The sequence below is a fragment of the Rhinolophus sinicus genome, linkage group LG05 (genome assembly GCF_036562045.2).
Source record: "Rhinolophus sinicus isolate RSC01 linkage group LG05, ASM3656204v1, whole genome shotgun sequence".
Lineage (NCBI taxonomy): Eukaryota > Metazoa > Chordata > Mammalia > Chiroptera > Rhinolophidae > Rhinolophus > Rhinolophus sinicus.
Window position 1 is genome coordinate 157,975,791 of NC_133755.1, and position 22,571 is coordinate 157,998,361.

Below are 22,571 nucleotides of genomic sequence, written 5' to 3' on the forward strand. Positions count from 1 at the left end.
TCTATTACAAATCTAAGAAGAGTTGTTTACTTTTCAGATGAGTAGTTACTGGGGGCTGGTGTGCCAGTGGTTGGCTACAAAGGGACATGAGAGAACTTTTTGGAGTGATGGAAATATTCTAATCTTAATGCAGTGGTATTTATCCTACTCTATGCATTAGTCAAAACTCACAAAACTGGACACTAAAAGTGGTGAATTATTCTGGATGTGCATTATACCTTAATAGAAAAAATATGTTCTTCTAAGTCCAGGCTTTGAAAACAGACTAAATCTAAATACAATCTCCTCCAAATTTTAGCCATTTGACCATATTTCATAAAACATTTCTATGTCTCCTTTTCTTAACTTGTAAAGCAGAACTAATAACTGCAGAGGATTGTTGGGAAAATTAAATAAAATGATGTATGTAATTATCTATTATAATGACAAGTGATACAAGTGCTCAAAAAGTGGTAGTTATGATTTTTATCTGCCCCATTAAAGAGCTAAGAGGTTGTTTAAGGCAGAGGTTTCTACATATATTTGTGTGAACATCTCTATTAAAAAGAAAATAGAAGTTTTATCAGAGAGCTTGTTAAGAGCTCTACAGCCCCATAGAAAGAGGGCATCTCTGTATTATTGGATAAGTTTGAGTTCCAGAAAACAAACTGAAGAAAATATTAAAAAATTAGATAAATAACCCTTCAGAACTTTGACCACTGTATTCGTTCTTAAGATATCATTTATTCATTCATTCAGCCAAAGAGCAGCTATATACACCAAATACTGACTATCCTAAGTGCTGGAGATTCAGCAGTCACCCAAGGAGTCAAAAAGTCCTTGTTCTCAAGGAGCTTTAGTTCTACATTTAATAAGATTCACAGAATAAGCTTCCTCTGTACCCTACCCACAGAGATTTGAATGGACCCTTCTAGTCACATGGAAACAATCAAGAAGACATTTCTCTCAACCACCCATCGCCTCCCATTGAGTCTCACAATGAGTATTATTTTTCATTTTCTCCCTCTTAGGACTAAGATCCTCTAGACTCTACTTTATATCCTCCCTTTTGGTTAAATTTTACTTTGAAATAATTTCAACTCACAGAAAATTGCAAAAATTACGCAGAGGGTCTTGTGTACCCTTTACTCAGCTTCCTCCAATGGAAAATCTCATGTAGTTTGGCACAATATCAAAACTGGGGAATTGACATTATACAATAAACATTGTTAACTAGGTAGACTACAGGCCATGTTCAGATTTAAACCCACACTCCTTCCCCATTGACTGAAATCTTCTTCAACTCCCTGACCTTCCAGTAAATACTTTCTCTTCTTTTAGACCCTGAAGCTGAGACTCACCTCTAAGACTCGCTTGAAACATTTCAGACTCCCCTTGATGAGAGAGATCCTATTCAAATGCTATTGTCACAAAATCACAATGTCAAAGCCAGTTCTGCTGTGTCTCTGCCAAAACCTCATGCCAGATTTCATTTGAAACCACAAGGACAGTTATTTCCACCTTGCATGAAATTGTGTCCCACATGTCATTGTTTGAAATGCAAGCTTTTTCTCGTCTCTCTTTTTCCATACTCTGATCCTCAGAGATCTCAGTGTTGTGTCCTTTTCATCAGCCCACCCTTCCACTCCCTTCCTTTCTCCAAATTTTTCAATTATACTCTTGGAAATTTCTGTTTCATGGTAATTAAACTCTCAGACACACACACACACACACACACACACACACACACTCACACACACACACACACACACCCCATAAACACACCTTCACAGAATGGTAACTTATCTTCTATCTTAAATAAAAGTAGACTTCTTCACAAAGTTACCATCTCATTAGAAAACCTTCAGGGAAGATGTTAATTCCTCCTTGTTGCACATCCACAGAACCCAGGCAAATAACAGTGTCATCAACTGACTGTGAGATCACAAGGTGATATTAGTATTCGCACAGCTCCTCAATAGCTTTCACAATCTCGTTCCTCTATTTTTGCATAATGACCACATGGCATCTGACTACTCTGCCTTCTACCCTCCTGATTGCTGTCGCCTCCTAACCACTTGACATTTATCCAAGATCTTAGTACCTCACTCATAGCTTTCTTCTCTATCCCATGTCCTTCTATCATATTAGATGACACTGACATCTATCAATGTCCATGTAGATGACCTTTCTAACACTCTAGCTTCTCAGGTTTTTGAATTTCTGAATTCCAGTGGACTTTACTTTCTCTAACCTCTAGCCTCCTATACCCATGGCCACATCACAGACATGTTATAAGCCAGAACCTTTCCACATGTGACACCTCGAGTTCCAATGCTCACTCTGACCCATCTCCTACCCTTTGAAGTTTTTCAAATTCGCTGATGCCTTTAAATCTACTTTTGGTGTTATATGTCTCATTTAGGTCTACTGATTACTCCATTTTCTTCTGATCACCCCATTTTCTCTCAACTTATAAGTTTTTTTCTTAAACTCATTTGCTTTTCTACTCAGTCTGGGAGCCATAGTAAAGGACTTGACTTCTTCACCAGCAACCCAACTTCCAGGCACTCACCTTCTTACACTGTATGTTCCTATTAAACTCCAAACACCACATCATGCCCAAATCTGTGCTCCATTCTCCTACAGCTAGAAAACTTAGCATTGCAAAGAAAATGTTTTGAGCAATGAAGTTGGTGTCACTACAGATTCATGGTCTTTAGCTCAATTCGCAATGTCATTCAGCAAATCTCTTTGTTTGTCTACTGTAATCTACTGCTTCCTGTCCTATTCTCTGCAACTGTGCCAAACCTTCACCATTTTGCAGTCTCCCTATCCACCCTGTACAGCCATCACTTCCACTTTAAATTGGCAAGTACAAGTTTAAGAGATCACTTTGAGGGCAGTGAAGAGGATGTATAGACAGCCAGCCTCCAAGTTGACCTGCATGATCCTGACCTTCCATTATGACTTTGCTAAATTAACTTATTAAGTGGAGCACAGGGTGCTCGATGGTGAACCAAGGCTCGACAACAGACTACAAAAGAGATTAAAATAGAGAAGTTTATCACTCACAGGTCCAGGAGGAAGTACATGGCACACCTCGAGGGATCACATAGGAAGGTCAAGGCAGAGTGCAGACAGAGAGGCAAGAGGTGTAGCACATGCCTTTATTAGGGTCCATGAATGGAGTGTTTTGCAGTTTCCAGGCTAGGGTTGGATTGGTTAATTTAAACCAAAAGAGTGGAGTTTTTGTAAACCCCACATGGGTCTTATCTAACGGGTGTATAAAGCATACTGGTTCTGAGAGTCAAGGAAGAATGTTGATCATGAGGGCTGTTGGAGAAGTCATGTAGAAAGTTTCATTTGCTTGTGACTCTGTGGGCTGACATCTTGGGCATGCCATGAGTGTGGGGGCTAGTGTCAATTTAAGATCCCTGCAGGCTACATGGACAAATACAATGGATGCTGAGGCACCAGTACCATGAAGTAGCTTAGCTAAACTCTCGACACTTTCTGTTATTCATGCCCTTGTTAGGTCTCTCTCAAAAAGCCTTTGCATAATCAACAGAGTATGGGGCAGGTGATTTCCGTGGCTAGATCATAAAAGGAAATGTTGCCTCTGCCTTGGCATCTTGGATCACTTGCTCTAGTGGAAGCTGAAGAACCAGGTCATGAGGTGATTCAAGCCACTTTGGGGAGGAACTGAAGCCTCCTACCAACAACTGCAACACATATAATACGAACCATGTGTCGGAGCCACCTTGGAAGCAGATCCTCTAGACTCAGTCAAAGCCTCGGACAACTGTAGTGTCAGCCAATATGTTGACTACAACTTTATAACAGAACCATACAGCCAAGCTTCTCCCGAATTCCTGATCCATAGGAAGTCTGGGAGATAATAAATATTTTTTGTTTTAAGTTACAAAATTTTAGGATAATTTGTTATGCAACATAGATAAGCAATACAGATTTATAGGAACAAGAGCAGAGGCAAGGAGACTGCTTAGGAGGTCATATGATAGTAGTCCAGGCAAATGATAATGAGGGCCTGAATTATGGCTATAGAGCACAGATGGATGTAAGAGTAGGATCTGAGAAATATCCAGGAATAGAAATCTGCATGACATTGAGTAGATGTGGGTGTTCTAGGAGCATGTAATTATTCTCAGCTTTCTAGCTTTGTGGCTAGATGCCAAAAAATTAAAATAGAAAATGAAGGAGGAAGAGATGATCAGAGAGAAGGATGATAAACTCAGCATTGTGACTTTGAACTTGAGGTGCATTGAAGTGCTATGTGGATATACCACCAAAGACCTCCACAGTGCCTACTGCAATGATTTATTTTCAGTCCTTAGCTTCCTGAAGTGTTCTGCTGAATTTAATACACTTAACTATTTATGTCTGAAAATTTTCTACATTTTTTGTCTCAAGAATCTGGTTCTTCTCGAGCTCTCACATTTTCTCCTCAGTCTCATTACTTCCTCTGCTCATCCAAACATTGATGTTCCAGAGAATTTCACTTCAACCCACTACTCAACTTCTTCCAAATGCCTGCAGTGGGTGCCCCAGAATCTAAGATTTACCACCTTGGATTCGGTAGAATGAGGCTTTCAAAACCTGATATAGTCCTTTCTTTTATGACTATATATTCAAATTTCTAATTGACATAATATTCTCCTTCATGTCAGTTCTAATTTTCTGCTATTGTTTGTGATATTATGAATTATGATAAGAAACATATATTTGGTTTCATCCCTGCTCCTGGCTCATAGCTTCCAAAATCCTTGTAATTTCCTAAGTAATTAGAACAACCAGGGCACCTTTTGTTATAATAGTTGGTTTTTGTCCTCGATTCCTGAAAGGATTCCACAGTGATAAAGGTGAAACAGGTGTTTTTTGTTATTCATAACAAGTACCTTTCAACCACATCTGAGTTTATTAATGAGGCAACTTTTGAAAAGCCCTTAAAGATGAGGATTGGTTGCTAGAGGAACCAACCATGTGATTAGAGGGTTGGAACTTTCATCCTCACCTCCTGACCTCTCTGGAGGAGAAAGGGGTTGGAGGTTGTATTAATCACCAATGGCCAATGATTTGATCAATCACATTTACATAATGAAGTGTCTGCATATTCAGAGAGCTTCCAGGTTGGTGGACACATGGAGACGTTGGGGCAGTAGTGTACCCAGAGAGGGCATGGGAGATCTGCATCTCATCGCACAGGACTTGCCCTATGCATTTCTTCCACATGGCTGTCCTGAGTTATAGTCTTTTATAATAAACCAATAACATCGTAAGTAAAATGTTTTCCTGAATTCTGTGAGCCTCTCTAGCAAATTAATCAAACTCCAGGAGGGGGACGTGGGTACCTCCAATTGACAGCTGACTGGTCAGAAATACAAGTAATAAATAACCTGTACTAGTAATTGGCATCTGCACAGGATGGAGGTAATGCAGTCTTTTGGGAATGAGCCCTTAACCTGTGGGATCTGACACTATCCCCAGGGAGATAGTGTCAGAATTGACTTAAATTATAGTTCACCAACTGGTGTCTGGAGAATCTGAGAATTTCTTAGTGTGAGGAAAACATCCTCATATTTGGAGTACAGAGTAGTGCTGTGAGTATAGTGTGAGAGCAGCTAAGGAAAATAGGATAGTTGTTCTTAAACACTGTTGCAACGCCATATATGAAGTTTTGCAAATATTCCTGCTGCCCTTCTGGACCCACGGTAGAATTAAATTTCCATACCTCTTTATCCTTTAAACTGAAATATGGTCATTTTTCTTGCTTTGCCAATGAAATATGAAGAGAAGCAACACGTGTAACTTCTTCAAGAAAGCATGAAGAGCTATCACATCATTAACCAAGTTCTCTTTCCTTTACCTTGGTTCTAAGTCCCTGAAAGACTGTAGGGTGCAAGGCTCTCTGCTGATGTGCATGAGGCACAAATATGGGGACAAATACATTTTCATTATGTGGAATCATTGAATTATTTTGCTGTTGTTATTACACAATTACCTAGTCCATCCTAACTGACAAAATTACAGTAAATTTCCAGGTGGTATAAGAGTATGTCTCCTCAAGTCCTGAGGCCTCTTGTGTCAAGTGAGTAATAGCTGAAAGTTAATGATCTCAAATACCTAACTTAACTATGCACTGCTGATGTATATGCTCTCCTAGATTTTACATACCAACTCTACAAGTAGAAGCTGAAGACTTCCTTCTCTTGTGCTCATACTCAGCAAAAGGAGATCATTAGTCGGTTTAAAATTATTTCTTTCTGAATCAGTGATATCGAAGATAGAAACCTATAAATGACACACGGATGGAAGAAGAAAGAGACTGGAGACTTAAAATAAATGAAAGAACTCTACAAGAACTTTCTGACTCCATCAGAAAGAGCAATATAAGAATAATGGGCATACCAGAAGGAGAAGAAAGAGAGAAGGGAACAGAGAATATATTCAAACAAATTGTTCATGAGAACTTCCCAAACTTGTGGAAAAAACTGGATCCTCAAATCCAAGAAGCAAATAGAACACCTAATTACCTCAATCTCAACAGGCCTCCTCCAAAGCACATTGTATTCAAGCTGTCTAAAATCAACGACAAAGAATCTTCAAGGCAGCCAGGGAAAAGAAGACGGTAACCTACAAAGGAAAGCCCATTATATTATCATTAGATTTTTCAGTTGAAACTCTACAAGCCAGGAGGGAGTGGAACCAAATATCCAAACTATTCAAAGAGAGAAATTATGAGCCCAGAATAATATATCCAGCAAAAATATCCTTTAGATATGAAGGAGGAATAAAGATCTTTCCAGACATACAGAAGCTGAGGGAATTTTCTAATACATGACCTGCACTACAAGAAATACTAAAGGAGGCTATTCGACCACAATCAGCAGGGACAATTTGTGGCAACCAAAACACAAAAAGGGGGAGAGTAAAGGCCTGAACTGGAATATGGGAATGGAGAAAGTAAGCAGGCTGAAGAAAATGGAATACTCTAAACAACAAACTTTCTCTTACATAAACTTAAGGGTAACCACTCAAAAAAAAAAAAAAAAAAAAAAAAAAAATCCAGAACTGAAATATGTACTGTAATAAAAGAAGAAACAGAGGGAAACATCATAGAATACCACCACACAGAAATAATAGACAACAAATAAAAGGCAAAGAAACAATGGAGTCACAGCCTTACCAGAAAACTAAAGATAGAATGACAGGAAATCCTTACATATCAATAATCACCCTAAACGTAAATGGACTGAACTCACCAATAAAAAGGCACAGAGTAGCAGATTGGATCAAAAAACTAAACCCAACCATATGCTGACTCCAAGAGACACATCTCAGCTACAAGGACAAGCATAGACTCAAAGTGAAAGGGTCAAAATTGACACTCCAAACAAATGGTATCCAGAAAAAAACAGGTGTATCCATACTGATATCAGATGAAACAGACTTCAGTGTGAAAAAGGTAACAAGAGACAAAGATGGACATTTCATAATTGTAAAGGGGACTATATAACAAGAAGACATAACAGTCATCAATATTTATGCCCCCAATCAGGGAGCACCGAAATATACCAAGCAACTACTAACAGAACTAAAGGGAGAAATTGACCAAAGCACAATTATACTAGGGGACTTAAATACATCATTGACAGCTATGGATAGATCATCCAAACAGAAAATAAATAACGAAATAGCAGCCCTAAATGACACATTAGATGAAATGGACATAATTGACATATATAGAGCACTTCATCCTAAAACATCAGACTATACATTCTTTTCTAGTGTACATGGAACATTCTCAAGGATAGACCATATATTGGGACATAAAATCAGCCTCAGCAAATTTAAGAAGATTGAAATCATACCAAGCATATTCTCTGATTACAAGGCTTTGAAATTGGATATCAACTGCAAAAAGAAAGCAGGAAAAAACACAAATACATGGAGATTAAACAACATACTTTTAAAGAATGACCAGGTCAAAGAAGAAATTAGAGGAGAGATCAAAAGATACATAGAAACAAATGAGAATGAAAATACATCCTACCAAAATTTTTTGGATGCAGCGAAAGCAGTTTTAAGAGGGAAATTTATATCATTACAGGCCTATCTCAAGAAACAAGAAAAATCCCAAATAAATAACCTCATGTTACACCTTAAAGAACTAGAAAAAGAAGAACAAATGAAACCCAAGGTCAGCAGAAGAAAGGAAATAACAAAAATCAGAGCAGAACTAAATGAAATAGAGAACAAAAAGACAATAGAAAAAATTAATGTGACAAAGAGCTGGTTCTTTGAAAAGATTAACAAAATTGACAAACCCTTGGCTAGACTCACTAAGATAAAAAGAGAGAAGACACTAATTAACAAAATCAGAAATGAAAAAGGGGAAGTTATCATGGACACCACAGAAATACAAAGGATCATCCAAGAATACTATGAAGGACTATATGCCACCAAATTCAATAACCTAGAAGAAATGGACAAGTTCTTAGAAACATATAGCCTTCCAAGGCTGAACCATGAAGAACTGGAAAATCTAAACAGACCGATCACCAGTAACGAAATTGAATCAGTCATCCAAAACCTTCCCAAAAGCAAAAGTCCGGGACCAGATGGCTTCACTAGTGAATTCTACCAAACCTTCAAAGAGGATCTAATACCAATCCTGCTCAAACTCTTCCAAAAAATTGAAGAAGAGACAGTACTCCCTAACTCATTTTATGAGGCCAACATTACCCTGATACCAAAACCTGGTAAGGACAACACAAAAAAGGAAAACTACAGACCAATATCTCTGATGAATACAGATGCAAAAACCCTAAACAAAATTCTAGCAAATAGAATACAACAATGCATTAAATAGATTATTCATCACGACCAAGTGGGGTTCATCCCCAGGACACAAGGATGGTTCAACATCTGGAAATCCATCAATGTGATACAGCACATAAACAAAATAAAGGACAAAAATCATATGATTGTATCAATTGATGCAGAAAAAGCATTTGACAGGACACAACATCCATTTATGATTAAAACACTTAATAAAATGGGTATAGAAGGAAAATACCTTAACATAGTAAAGGCCATATATGACGAACCCTCAGCTAATCTCATAATTAATGGTGAAAAACTGAAGCCCTTCGCTCTACATTCAGGAACACGACAGGGCTGTCCCGTATCACCTCTGCTTTTCAACACAGTGTTGGAAGTCCTTGCCAGTGCAATCAGGCAAGAGAAAGAAATAAAAGGCATCCAAATTGGGAATGAAGAAGTTAAATTGTCACTCTTTGCAGACGACATGATGCTATATATAGAAAACCCTAAAGACTCCCCCAAAAAGCTATTAGAAACAATCAACAAATATAGTAAAGTTGCTGGCTACAAAATCAACGTACAAAAGTCCATTGCATTCCTATACACTAACAATGAAATCTCAGAAAAAGAAATACAGAAAACAATTCCTTTTGTAATTGCAGCAAAAAGAATAAAATACCTAGGAATAAACTTAACCAAGGATGTGAAAGACCTATATGCTGAAAACTATAAGACATTTTTAAAAGAAATTGAAGAAGACACAAAGAAATGGAAAGACATTCCGTGCTCATGGATTGGAAGAATCAACATAGTTAAAATGGCCATATTACCCAAAGCAATATACAGATTTAATGCAATCCCCATCAAAATCCCAATGGCATTTTTTAAAGAAATAGAACAAAAAATCATCAGATTTGTTTGGAACCACAAAAGACCCCGAATAGTCAAAGCAATCTTAAGAAAAAAGAACAATACTGGAGATGTCACACTCCCTGACTTTAGCTTGTACTACAGGGTTACAATAATCAAAACAGCATGGTATTGGCAGAAAAACAGACACATAGACCAATGGAATAGAATTGAGAACGCAGAAATAAAACCACATAAATATGGACAGATAATTTTTGACAAAGAAGCAAAAAACATACAATGAAGAAAGACAGCATCTTCAATAAATGGTGCTGGGAGAATTGGATAGCCACGTGCAAAAGAATGAATCTGGACTGCTATCTGTCACCATGTACCAAAATTAATTCAAAATGGATCAAAGACTTAAGCATAAGACCTGACACAATCAACTGCATAGAAGAAAACATAGGTACTAAACTTATGGACCTTGGGTTCAAAGAGCATTTTATGAATTTGACTCCAAAGGCAATGGAAGTAAAAGCTAAAATAAACAAATGGGACTATATGAAACTTAAAAGCTTCTGCACAGCAAAAGAAACCATCGACAAAACAAAGAGGCAACCAACTGAATGGGAGAAGATTTTTGCCAACAGTGCCTCTGATAAGGGGCTAATAACCAAAATATACAAGGAACTCATGCAACTAAACAACAAAAAACAAACAACCCAATTGAAAAATGGGCAGAGGACCTGAAGAGACATTTCTCCAAAGAGGACATACAAATGGCAAATAGACGTATGAAAAAATGCTCAACATCACTAATCATCAGAGAAATGCAAATCAAAACCACAATGAGATATCACCTCACCCCAGTCAGAATGGCTATCATCAACAAGACAAATAGTAACAAGTGTTGGAGAGGCTGTGGAGAAAAAGGAACCCTCATACACTGTTGGTGGGAATGCAGACTGGTGCAGCCGTTATGGAAGGCAGTGTGGAGGTTCCTCAAAAAATTACGAATAGAATTACCATATGACCCAGCAATCCCTCTCCTGGGTATCTACCCAAAAAATCTGAAAACATTTATACATAAAGATACGTGTACTCCAATGTTCATTGCAGCTTTGTTTACGTTGTCCAGGACATGGAAGCAACCAAAATGTCCTTCGATAGATGAATGGATAAAGAAGTTATGGTATATATACACAATGGGATACTATTCGGCGGTAAGAAAAGATGATATAGGAACATTTGTGACAACATGGATGGATCTTGAGAGTGTAATGCTAAGCGAAATAAGTCAGACAGAAAAAGCAGAGAACCATATGATTTCACTGATTGTGGTATGTAAACCAAAAAAACAAAAGAACAAGACAAACAAATGAGAAACAAAAACTCATAGACACAGACAATAGTTTAGTGTTTACCAGAGGGTAAGGGGGTGGAGGGTGGGAGATGAGGGTAAGGGGGATCAAATATATGGTGATGGAAGGAGAACTGACTCTGGGTGGTGAACACACAATGGGATTTTAGATGATGTAATACGCAATTGTACACCTGAAATCTATGTAATTTTACTAACAATTGTCACCCCAATAAATAAATAAAAATATTTCTTTCCATTTCAACTTTAAAACATTGGTCAAATAGAAAGATACTTGAAACTTCTTTTAAATATCCTTTGGGCTATTAAGAGGACATAAAATCTTCAGGACATCATTTGTGAAAGATTGCTTGAAGGGTATAGTGAAACATTTGCTACATTGGTGGTGGTAGAACCAAGGTATGAGAAAAGTTATAAAATAATTTTAATATATTTCTTCTACTATCTCTCTATATTTACCAAATATCACCCTTTTATAACAAGTTGCCATTGTCAATTTCTTATTAATCTAGATAACTTTGAGCAATATTGACCCTGAAAAATTTGTAGGATCCTGGTAATTCATGTTAAAATGAGTTTTCCCAAGAGGTTCTATATAATGTTACATGTATATATTTTTTAAAATAACAACCCTGTAAGATCAGTCTCAATTTTTATCATGTTAGCACTTCACTGTTCGACCTATTTCTATATAAGGAAATTAAGTATGTGGCCAAAAATGATAAATAATGGAACTCAAATGAGTAAAATCTTCCTCAATTACTGATAAGATCTTTAGTATGCCCATATCATTCCTCAAGTAGTTACATTAAGTACATTTTTTCAGCAACATTTAGGGACATATTATATAGAAATTTTCAGCACTCTTAAGAACATGTGTGTCTTAGTCATCTCAAGCCACTATAACAAAATACCAGAGACTGGGTGGCCTAAACAACAGACATTTATTTCTCACAGTCTGGAGGCCGGGAAATCTAAGATCAAGATGCTGGCATGTTTGGGTTCTGTTGACAGCCCTCTTCTTGGCTTGTAGACATCCACTTTCTAGCTCTGTGCTTATATGGCCTTTATTCTGTGTGTGTGAATAAAGAGAGATCCGTTTTTGTTTCTTGTTTTTTTAATAAGGGAACTAAAACCATCATGAAGGTCCCACACTCATGATGTCATCTAAACCTAATTACCTCCCAAAGGCCCTATCTCCAAATATAGCCACATTGGGGTTTAGTTCTTCAACATATGAATTTGGGGTGGGGGGCACAAATATTCAGCTCATAAAAATATTACATAACACTCTTTTAAACAGCCGTATTGTAAGTCAACATAAGCACTGTTAAGTGAAAAATTTAATATGTAGAGGTTGAGTCAACTAAATGTAATGTGGTATCCTGGATGAGGCTTTGGAATGAAAAAAGGACATTAATGGAAAAACTGGAGAAATGCAAATAAAGTCTGGAGTCTGGAGTCTAGTTAATGCTAACATTCCAACGTCAGTTTATTAGCTTTGACAAGCAGTGCAGTAATGTGAGATGATAACATGAGGGGAAACTGAAACTGGGTGAGGAGTAATATATGCAAGAATTCTCTGTACTATCTTTATAACTTTTCTATAAATCTAAATCATCCTCAAATATAAAACTTTATTAAAGAATTCATATATAACATCTACAACATAAAGAAAAATATGTTATATAGGAATAAACATAACAAAAATGTGTATGACCATTATAAGCAAATATGAAACTTTATCAAACAATATTAAATAGGAACTTAATAAACAGAGAGAAATGCTATTTCATGCATAGGAAATTTCAATGTAATAAAGATGTGAAGTCTCTCTAAATTAATATATAAATCCAATGTAATTTCAATCAAAATGCTGACTAAATTTTTCATGGACCTCAAGAAACTCATTCTAAAATGTGTGTGAAACTGCAAAGGGACAAGAAAGCCAATTCCAAAGTCAAAGAAAAACAGGGTTGTAATAAAACTAGTAATTAAAGCAGTGTGGTGTTTTCACCAATACTGACAAAACCAGTGGAACATGATAAAAGCCCAGAAAGAAATACAGGGAGAGAGAGAGAGAGGGTGGGGGGAGGAGAGGAGAGGAGAGGAGAGAGGAGAGGAGAGAGGAGAGGGAGGGAGGGAGGGAGGGAGGGAGGGAGGGAGGGAGGGAGGGAGAGGAGAGGAGAGGAGAGGAGAGGAGAGGAGAGGAGAGGAGAGGAGAAGAAAGGAGGAGAACCGTAGTTAATTTTATGTGTCAAGCTGACTAGACTAAGGGATGCCTTGAAAGCTGGTAAAATGTTATTTCTGGGTGTGTCTGTGAGGATGTTTCTGGAAGAGATTAGTATTTGAATCTGTACGCTGAGTAAAGCAGATCACCCACATCAATAAAGATGGGCATCATCCAATCCACTAAGGGCCTGAACAAAACAAAAAGGCAGAGGAAGGGCAAATTTGCTCTTTGCTTGAGTTAGGACATCCATCTCCTCCTGCCCTGAGACATTGGAGCTCCTGGTTCTTGGGCTTTCAGACTATGACTAAGACTTACACCATTGATTTTCCTGTTTCTGCGGCCTTCAGGCTTGGACTAGACCTACAAAATCAGCTTTTCTGGGCCTCCAGCTTGCAGATTGAGGGACTTGTGAGCCTCCATAATGGCATGAGTCAATCCTTCATAATTATCTATCTATCTATCTATCTATCTATCTATCTATCTATCTATCATCTATCTATCTATCTATCTATCTATCTATCTATCTATCTATCTATCATCTATCTATCTATCTATCATCTATCATGAATCTGTTTCTCTGGAGAACCCTGACTGATACACAGAGAAAGAGTGAGAAGGGAGAGTGTTAGATTTGCTAATAAATAAATGAATTAATAAATAAGGGAAAATGGGGTATGAAATGGTGGGAAGAGGTTGAGGCAGAAATTTTAGATAGCAACACCAGGTAAGGCTTCATGAGAAGGTGACTTTTGAGTAGAGACCTGAGAAAAGAGGGAGGGAGGCATACAGATGTCTGGAAGAAAAGCATTCAGGCAGAGAGAACAGAAAGTACAAAAAGGCCCTAAGGCAGGAACATGCCCACTGAGTTTGAGGAAGAGAAAGAAAGGCAATGAGATTGGAGTATAAAAAAAAGGAGATAAACAGCAGAAAGATCAGGGGAGGAAACAGACCATGTGGGGTGTTGTGGGCCCTACCTTAAGTAAGATGGTAATGCTGGAAGTCTTCAAACAGAGGAGTGTCATGATCTATCAAAATTTATTTTGTCTGTCATTTTCAGAATAGACTTGAGGAAGGAGTAGAAGCAGCATGGATCCAAGACAGCAGGGTGATGAGAACAATTAAATTCCACTACATTGCACATGTAGACCCAACATGATCGTTGACAGCCCAGGTATGGGAAAGAGGCAAAGATGACTCCAAGGGTTTTGACTTGAGCAACGGAAGAAGGGAGTTGCTATTTATGATGAGAGGAAAGAATACTGGAGAAGCAGGTTTAGCAGAAATATCTGGAGCTCAGTTTTGGACACAATAAGATGACAATGACTATAAAACATCCATGTGGAAAAGATGATAGGTGGTTGGATGGATGAGTTTGTATTTCCCTGGAGATTCTTGGCTAGAAATATAAATTTGGGAGTCAACTCAGCAAATAAATGTCATAAAACCATGAAATTGGATAGGATCACTTAGAGTGATTATAAATAATATGCAAATGGATCATCTCTGGATCTAGTTCGAAGACAGATTCTGATTAAACAAGTCTGGGGTCGGCCATATTTAACACTCTACCAGATGAAGTTGACATTGACAAGGAAGTTTCCCAGCATTGAGTAGGAAGAACATGGGGGTGAGTGTAAATAGTGAAAAAAAGAGATACATCGTCTGAATCCTAAGGCTCTCCAACAGTTAGAGGTTGAGGCATCAGCAAAAGAGACTGAGGAGAAAACAGCTAAAGATAAATAAATGAAAAAACAGATGTGTGTGTCATCCTGGCAGGAGGAGGAAGATAAGGACTGAGAACTGGCCACTGGAATTGGCAGTGTATAAGTCACCAGTGACTTGACAAGAACAGCTGCTCTGGAGTGGCAGGGGCTGCATCTGATTGGAATGGGTTCAAGAGAGAAAGGGAGTAGAGGAGTGAGAGACAACTGATACCGTCAATTCTTTCAAGGAGCTTCACACTAAAGGAAATGAGAGATATGGGGGTATAATTGAAGGAAAAAAGAAGGTCAAAATAAAATCTTTAAAGGTGAGGGTGAAAATATTTGTACCATAGTGGGAATGATTAGTAGAAAGATATGCAGAGAGAGAGGAAAATACTGGAGCAATGTGCTTGAATGGGTGAGAGGGGATGGGTTATAGTGCATGAGAGGAAGGGGTGGTTTCAGCCAAGGACACAGCAGTCCATCCATGGGTACAGGAGAGAATATAGAATATACAGACTTCTAGATAGGTAGGTGAGAAGAAGTCGGAATGATTGGAGCCTTCTCTTCTGATTGCATCCCTCCCCCCCACCCCCCCGCCCACCATTGGAATAGAAGCATGATTATTAGCTGAGAATGAGAATGAGGAAGTGTGAGGCTAGGGAGTGAAAGGATGGCTGGATCAGAGAAATACAGTATGATTAGTGCCCAGAGTTAAGTGCCCGCTTGAGATTAATGGTCAAGAATTTAAAGTGAAGCCAGTCAACACCGTTGTTATTCTTCTCTAGCCATGTGCAGCCCTGTAGGTCAAAGCACAGAATAAGCATAGAGCTGGAGAAGCAGGACTGTGGTTTAGCCACAGTAAATCCATTTTTAAAACTTTTTGAGTCTCCTGGGAGTCAACAACCATGCTAAACACTGGCATCACAATTATAATAACAATAATAATTATAGAACTCTTTCTATATGCCAAACACCATGCTAAGCTCTCTGGTCTTATTTAATCTTCACACACACACACACACACACACACACACACACACACACGAAAATATCCTACAACAGAGAATGGATACTGGTGTCATCACCATTTCACAGACGAAGAGAAAAACAGAGGCTAAGGTGAGTAAATAATGCCCAAACTTATGCATCTAATAATAGAAGTAACTGAGAGTTGAACCCAGTGTTTTGATCAGCTGTCTAGTGCGGAGACACATTAGAAACAAGATGAGAGTCTTGAGTATATCGTGCTACTTTAAGGGCATGTACCGATAGCCCAGGGAACACAGAGGAGATATACTTTTATTCAAAAAAAAATCTAAAAAAATTTTAAACAAAAATAGGTAAACCCAAAGATTTCAATGGCAGTGAACATTTCCACATGTGTGAATAAATCCATCATTTTTACTCTAGTCAAAGGCTGTTACCCCCAATATGACAGGAACAATGCCTTCCCCAACTTCGCAGTGGCCCAGAACCACCACCATTTTTTCTCAGTAACAAATGAGTTCATGACCATGGTCATTCATACAGGTTTCCCACAAATTCCCCCCTCAAAGATATTGTGTGGAACAACAAATTCCAGGACTGTTAGTATGTGCATGTATCCTGATATAGTTGCCACAGCTTTGATACAAGAGCCCATAATGGGCAAAATAAATGAAAAAAGTTTCATTATGTTGAGTTTATTTCAAGTATTCTTAATGTTAAGGGCTGGGAGGTCTTTATTTGACCCTCTCTTATTCTCTTGCGGTTTGAAGTGGCCCTTATAAAAAGGAAACCCAGAAATTGATTCTGCAATATCTTCTTTGGAAGAATGGCTAAAAGCATCTAGCTCAAAAGACTAGAAAGGAATCTGTATGTTCTATTTAGGCCTACTATAATATGTTCTAGGCTGGGCTGGCCAGTTTACAAATATGTTCTCATGTAGATTGCACACCAATCCTGTGAAGGAGCTTTATTAAGCTTGAGTAAATTACAAGGTGGTGGTGGTTGGGGGTCTCTCAACTAGAAAGAGGCAGAGCTAAAATTCTAACCCACTTCTCAAGGGATAAAACCCTCAGCTAGTTAATGAAAAAGAACTCTGCCTCTCTTAATTCTTGTGTGTGTGTGTGTTAGTGTGCATGTGTGTCTAACATAATCTCCTTTCAAAGTTTTACAAGTGACCCAACTTTTTCAACACAATTCAAAAATATGCTTCAAAAATTTTTATTCTTGTTTTGCCCTCTAAATCAGAAAATGAAGCTTCATTAGCATTCTTCCTGACTTTGTAGACAACCTCTACGAAGAGATAGTGGCAAATCCCCTGGCTGCCAGGCAGTATGGAATTGCCAGATGAGGCCCACCACTCTTCAAGGGTACAGATTACCCACCCAGGCAGTAGGAAAATTAATAAACACCCTTTGAGGTAATGGGGGTTTGTTTGCTCCATCCACATGATTGAGGGGTGCCCCAAATCTAGCTCTCCAGCCTTCTCACATAATGCACTGCTTAGTCTAGCTGTTCCATAAGTGTTTTATGAAGCAAGTTCCATTACAGAGAAAGCTTTTTCAGGTGGACAGGAACGTAGAAATGCTTTGGCTTGGATGCCACATCCTGGCTAAAGGGCACCATGCAGATGTAAAAGTGTATGCTTCCCTTGGGAAAGGAAAAGAAGGCCAGGATGCCTTAAAGAATGTGAAGTATGTTCTGAGGACCAAAAGAATCCCCTGAAGTCCCGCCCTTTCATCCGGGGCTGCTTTCCTGGAGCAGGTTTTTCACGGTTCAATAGTGCACACATTCCTGTGAACCTGGGATCCCTCGCTGGTCTTGGAGCACCTGCAATCCCTCCTGGCAACAAACGAGGTCCCAACAAGTTCTTATATACCTCTGAGTCAAGCCTTAGGGCACTGTCCAGGTGCCAAGAACATAGAGTCTCTACAGTGGGGAAATTGCATCCATTAAGCTAACAAGATTAACTAGGAGGACAGGTGAGGTAACCTGTGCATTTGTGCCAAACTGGCAACCCAGGCTAATGCTTGCATATTGAAATGTCCTGCCTAACAACATCTCTGATGCCCATATTAAACTGGCTAGAGCTGCTTGCTTGCTTAAATGTTTTTCAGCCTCAAACAGGAAGTCTTTAGTGACTCACTTCAGAAGGAACACTGAGGTAAGATTAGAGGAAAATGTTGTTGGTTCCCGAGTCCTCCTTTAGGGAATCAAAGTCATACAGTAGTTAAAAAGCTCTTTGGGAAGGCACATGTGAACCGACTAAATTAACAGGCGAGCCAGAGTGGATTTTTCCCTTCCTGGTGTGTTTCAGTGTAATTGAAAAGACCAGGGCCACCTCTCCAGACACTGAAAACGAAGGACTGAGCCCCATAAGCCCACAGCTCTGAAATTTGCACTGTGGCCAGCTTGCCATATATTGGGTTGGTGCAAAAGTAAGTGTGGTTTTTGCCATTATTTTTAACCTCTTAAATCGCAATTACTTTTGCACCAACCTAATAGTTTGCACACCATCCCCTTCTCGGCACTTCTGTGTCTGCCCAGCTGACCTCCCTCAGAGCCTTTCAAAGAGAAAAGCTGTCTCCTAGTGTGACTGCTCCTGGGCTCCTGGACGACTCCTCCACTCCTCGGTCTGATCTTCCCTGGCAAACCCAAGGGGCTGAGGGAGCCTGCCAGCTCATTCTGTTTCGGCAACAGGAGAGCCTCCTCACAGAGCAATACCAAAGACTACAGCACAATGTTCAGGATTCCAACTTTTGATTCTTAAAGAGAAATTAGAAATGGTGACTTGTATCACAGAAAGGTGATGAGTGAGATGAGGGACCCAGTGGGAGGGAAAACCTTTGAAAAATGGACAAATAATTCCATTAAAGAAATTGAGCCAAAAGTCCTAAAAGAGACCATATTAAGAAGCTGGACTCAAGAGCTGTAACTTAGCTAAGTGTATGGCTGAGCAATTCCAAGCTTACCTGACAGCTTAGTATCCTCTTGTGGAGTCTCCCTTGATTAAATGTTTCCTTAATGAACTGCAGGTGCTCGTCTTCCTCAAGCTGAGAAGGTTAAAAAAATAGTATCACAAGAGAGTTGGGGTAATTCTCTCTGCCCTGGCCTCTCCATAAAAAATGCTCCCTCAGTCTCACCCTCCCCTTGCATACTTCTTCATTATAGCTTGGCATTTATTGATTTCAAGGAACAGAGATCTTTTATGAAGAAGCTAATTCTTCATAAAGGCAAGGAGAAGGAGAGGGAGAGTTGCTTGAGACTTAGACCACCCCTACGCACAGTACGAGCATGTGCAGACTGGAGCTGAGACCCCAAAAGTTCTCAGGAATGGGACCCCTGTGTCTCATGGATCTGCTTCTCTTGTACATCCCTTCCAATCTCTTCACTGCAGCTGCCTCCTGAGTTTCCTAGGAGGCAGAATAAAGCTTGAGAATCAGTCACCTTACCTGGGTTGCCTCCCAGCTCTGTCACTTACTAGTTGTGTGGCCTTAGGGAAGTGATCACATCCAATCAAGATAGTCATATTACCCATCTGATAGGATTAGCCGGGTGCTTAGCTCACAGACGCATTTTGTAAGTGTTAGCTACTACTGTTATCGTTATTGGTGCTGTTGTTACTACTTACACTTCCTGCTTCCCTCTAATTTTAGTTTGCCCCCAGCGTGGGCTTCCCATGGCACAACTGCCACCCACCTTCTCTGTGACTTTGCATTCTAGTTCCCCCAGAGAGTCATCTTGGTGTTACTGTATTCAGTATTCCCAATCAAGTGGACATTGGTGATGGGCCCACCAGCTGTAGCCATGGCTAGTGGCTACACAATGGGAATGCACTCACCTGAACCCTCAGCTTCAGAAGTATCTGTTGGTGGGGGATGTTCCTAAGTCATAGCCCAAAACATAGTTACTACCTTCGCCCACGAACTTTAAACAAAGCTAATATTTTCAACATCCCATTTTCCTATTAGGAGTCCAGTCCATTGTCAATGCCATCCGTAAACAACTTTAATTCTGAGGGTCTCATATATCTTTTTTAACGCTGGATGGAATCGTCTCAGAGGTTGACACGGGGCCCAAAATATTTGTCAGCCTGAGTCTTCTCTGTTAAAGTTCACATAGTTCAAATCCGTGAGCCTGTTTCTGCTGGATACTTACATGCTTTCATGTGATTGGTGCCAGAGTCATCCCACAGCATCGTTTCTTTCTTTTTAATGCTAAGAAAAAAATCAATAGCTTTTATTAATATACAGTTCTAGGTTCCACATCCTCTCTCTTTACACTGGTTTCTAACATGTGATCAGTACTTGGTTACTCCCACATTTTCTGCTCATTGATCATAAAGGATGTTCTCCTTGAGTATTAAACTCAGAGCTTAGCCACATAGTTTTCCTCCACTCCCCATGTGATTTAAGTGGCCTGACCAGACATGCTGTGGCTATAGGCACCCAAACTGGTCTCTGCCACCCAGGTTACTGTTGACTTCATGTCACAGCTGACAAACACCGGAACCTGGGATCACGACAACTTAGAGCGCTTGCGTTGGTTCCCATTAGAGTCACAAATACAGAGATGATTCAGAGACTAGATAGCATTTTGTAAGTAATTGGTTTCCAGTGGGACCCAGGTATTTTTTTTTTCTTCAATGTATTAACATTCAAAAGATTTTAAAATTATTTTTAAATTTTAAATTAAGATCATTTACATACAGTAAAATTCACCATTTTTAGTGTACAGCTCTCACGTTTTGACAAACTTGTACAGTCTAGTAGCTACCGTCATAATCAAAATATAGAACAATTCCATCACCCGAAAAAGTCCCACCATACTCTATAGCAGGCATCTCATTTTAAAACACCACCTATGTGATTCTGATAGAAAGCCATGCTTGGGTATCACTAATACGGCCTAAAACCTTTTGCAAATGGAAAAGTTATGTGTCTCATGCAGGATCATGTTGCTTGACAGCCGGGACTAAGACCTACATCACTGTTTCTCAGTTTTATCTTGTCCTAACACAGACACAGTGGTTCCTCTAAGTAAAAACAAGCCCATGAAATAAACAGCAACATAAAATAACCACAAAAGGAAACAAATAAACCCCAAATTGAAACAGAATGAAATAAAACAACCATAATACATCATCCAGAGAATCCTTAAACTAGCCTGAACATACTCAGAAACAAAAGCCAGACAGAAAGGATTGATTGCACCTGATTCCCAGCACAAACTGCTACTCTTTTCTTCCTTTTTTTTTTTCTATTTTGCAAATATTCTGTCCTACCCAATGCTAAAATGCACCCATGGCGAATCACCTCTGTTCAATACTCCATAACAGAAACAAACTCTCTCTTCTCTTACTTTCCCTCTGATCTACACAATGGAAAGGGGCAGATTTAGAGAAAGCACACGCCATAAATGTCTTAGGGTGACTGGCAGATAGATCTGATCCAATTATGGACTTGATTAGCCTATAAATAAAGTAGCTTTGCCTGTTTTAGACGAGCTTCTCAAAGATAGAAGCCATTTTGCCTTGAGAAGCAAACAGCCCCACCCAGGGGGTGGGCCAAGCACGACCAAGGAATTATGAAGCCCTATGTGTTTTTAAAGGGAAAAGCACTAGAACTCGATGTGGGTGTGCCCACAGATGGTGGCAGAGTGTGTGGGAAAGATCTGTGCTAGGGGTAAAGAGCATTTGCTACTTGCTTCTGCATATGCCAGAAGCCAAAGTCAAGAATCATGAAAACCCTAGGCATGAGCTCAAAAGACAAAATGGTAAACAACAGTCCTCCCCTCTAACAACGTGAACCTTTCATGAAGTCTAAAGTAATTTTCCACTCAGTGATGTTTATTTTTCCATCTTATCCCTTGGGTCTTTGAAAGAAATGATGCTCTATGAGCACCTCTCAATCCCCATAGGTCCTTAGGAGTTTCACAGATCCATAGTCCTGAATCCTAAGCAGTTTCCTTCCTTTTCTTCCTTTAGTCTTGTTATGCTACCAGGATATTGCTGAAGGTAGTGGTGATCTTATAAAGCCTTATTTGGAGCCCTTTCTATAACTTTGAACACAGAGAAGTATCACTTGGAAACTTAACTTCCCAACCAGTAACCTGGCTGTCCCTGAGTTGTATAGCCTGGCACTTAAGTTCTTGGATGCTGGCACCAAACCACCAGGGTTTGAGTCCTGACTCTACTCTTTCCCCTACCATGTTAGTGGACAACTTACTTAATCTCCCTTGGGTCTCAGTTTCCTCATCTGAATATTGGGTGCAATAATATTACCTACCTCAAAGGGGTATTGTGTGAAAATGAAAGTGCTTAGTTAGCCCTGTGCTGAAGACAAAGTGAGCCCTATTATCTTGGGAAAGCTTGGAATATTCTAGCCCATCCTAATTTCCTTAGGAAAACACTGTATTTGAAATATCTCTTGCTAGGGACAGGCAAGTGAGAACGAGTAGTTACAAAGAATTTAGGACTGATATTAAATATTTAACTTAAAAATAGTCTGTGAGTTGCTTCGTCAAATTATTAAAAATATATATAAAAATAAGCAATTTACTCAGAATCGTAAAGAAAGTGAGTGGCTAA

At 39.1% G+C, this 22,571-nt stretch overlaps 1 long non-coding RNA gene across 2 annotated transcripts in view; it reads right to left on the bottom strand.

The window, feature by feature from the left end:
• LOC141571714 (uncharacterized) overlaps window positions 1-22,571 on the bottom strand; it is a 226,762-nt gene that overhangs the window by 110,797 nt on the left and 93,394 nt on the right. For both annotated transcript variants that reach the window (XR_012496749.1, XR_012496750.1), the window contains exons 3-4: window positions 20,141-20,199; window positions 18,955-19,035 (exon numbers count right to left, since the gene is read on the bottom strand). This is a non-coding gene — a long non-coding RNA (uncharacterized LOC141571714). The remainder of the gene's footprint in view (window positions 1-18,954; window positions 19,036-20,140; window positions 20,200-22,571) is intronic.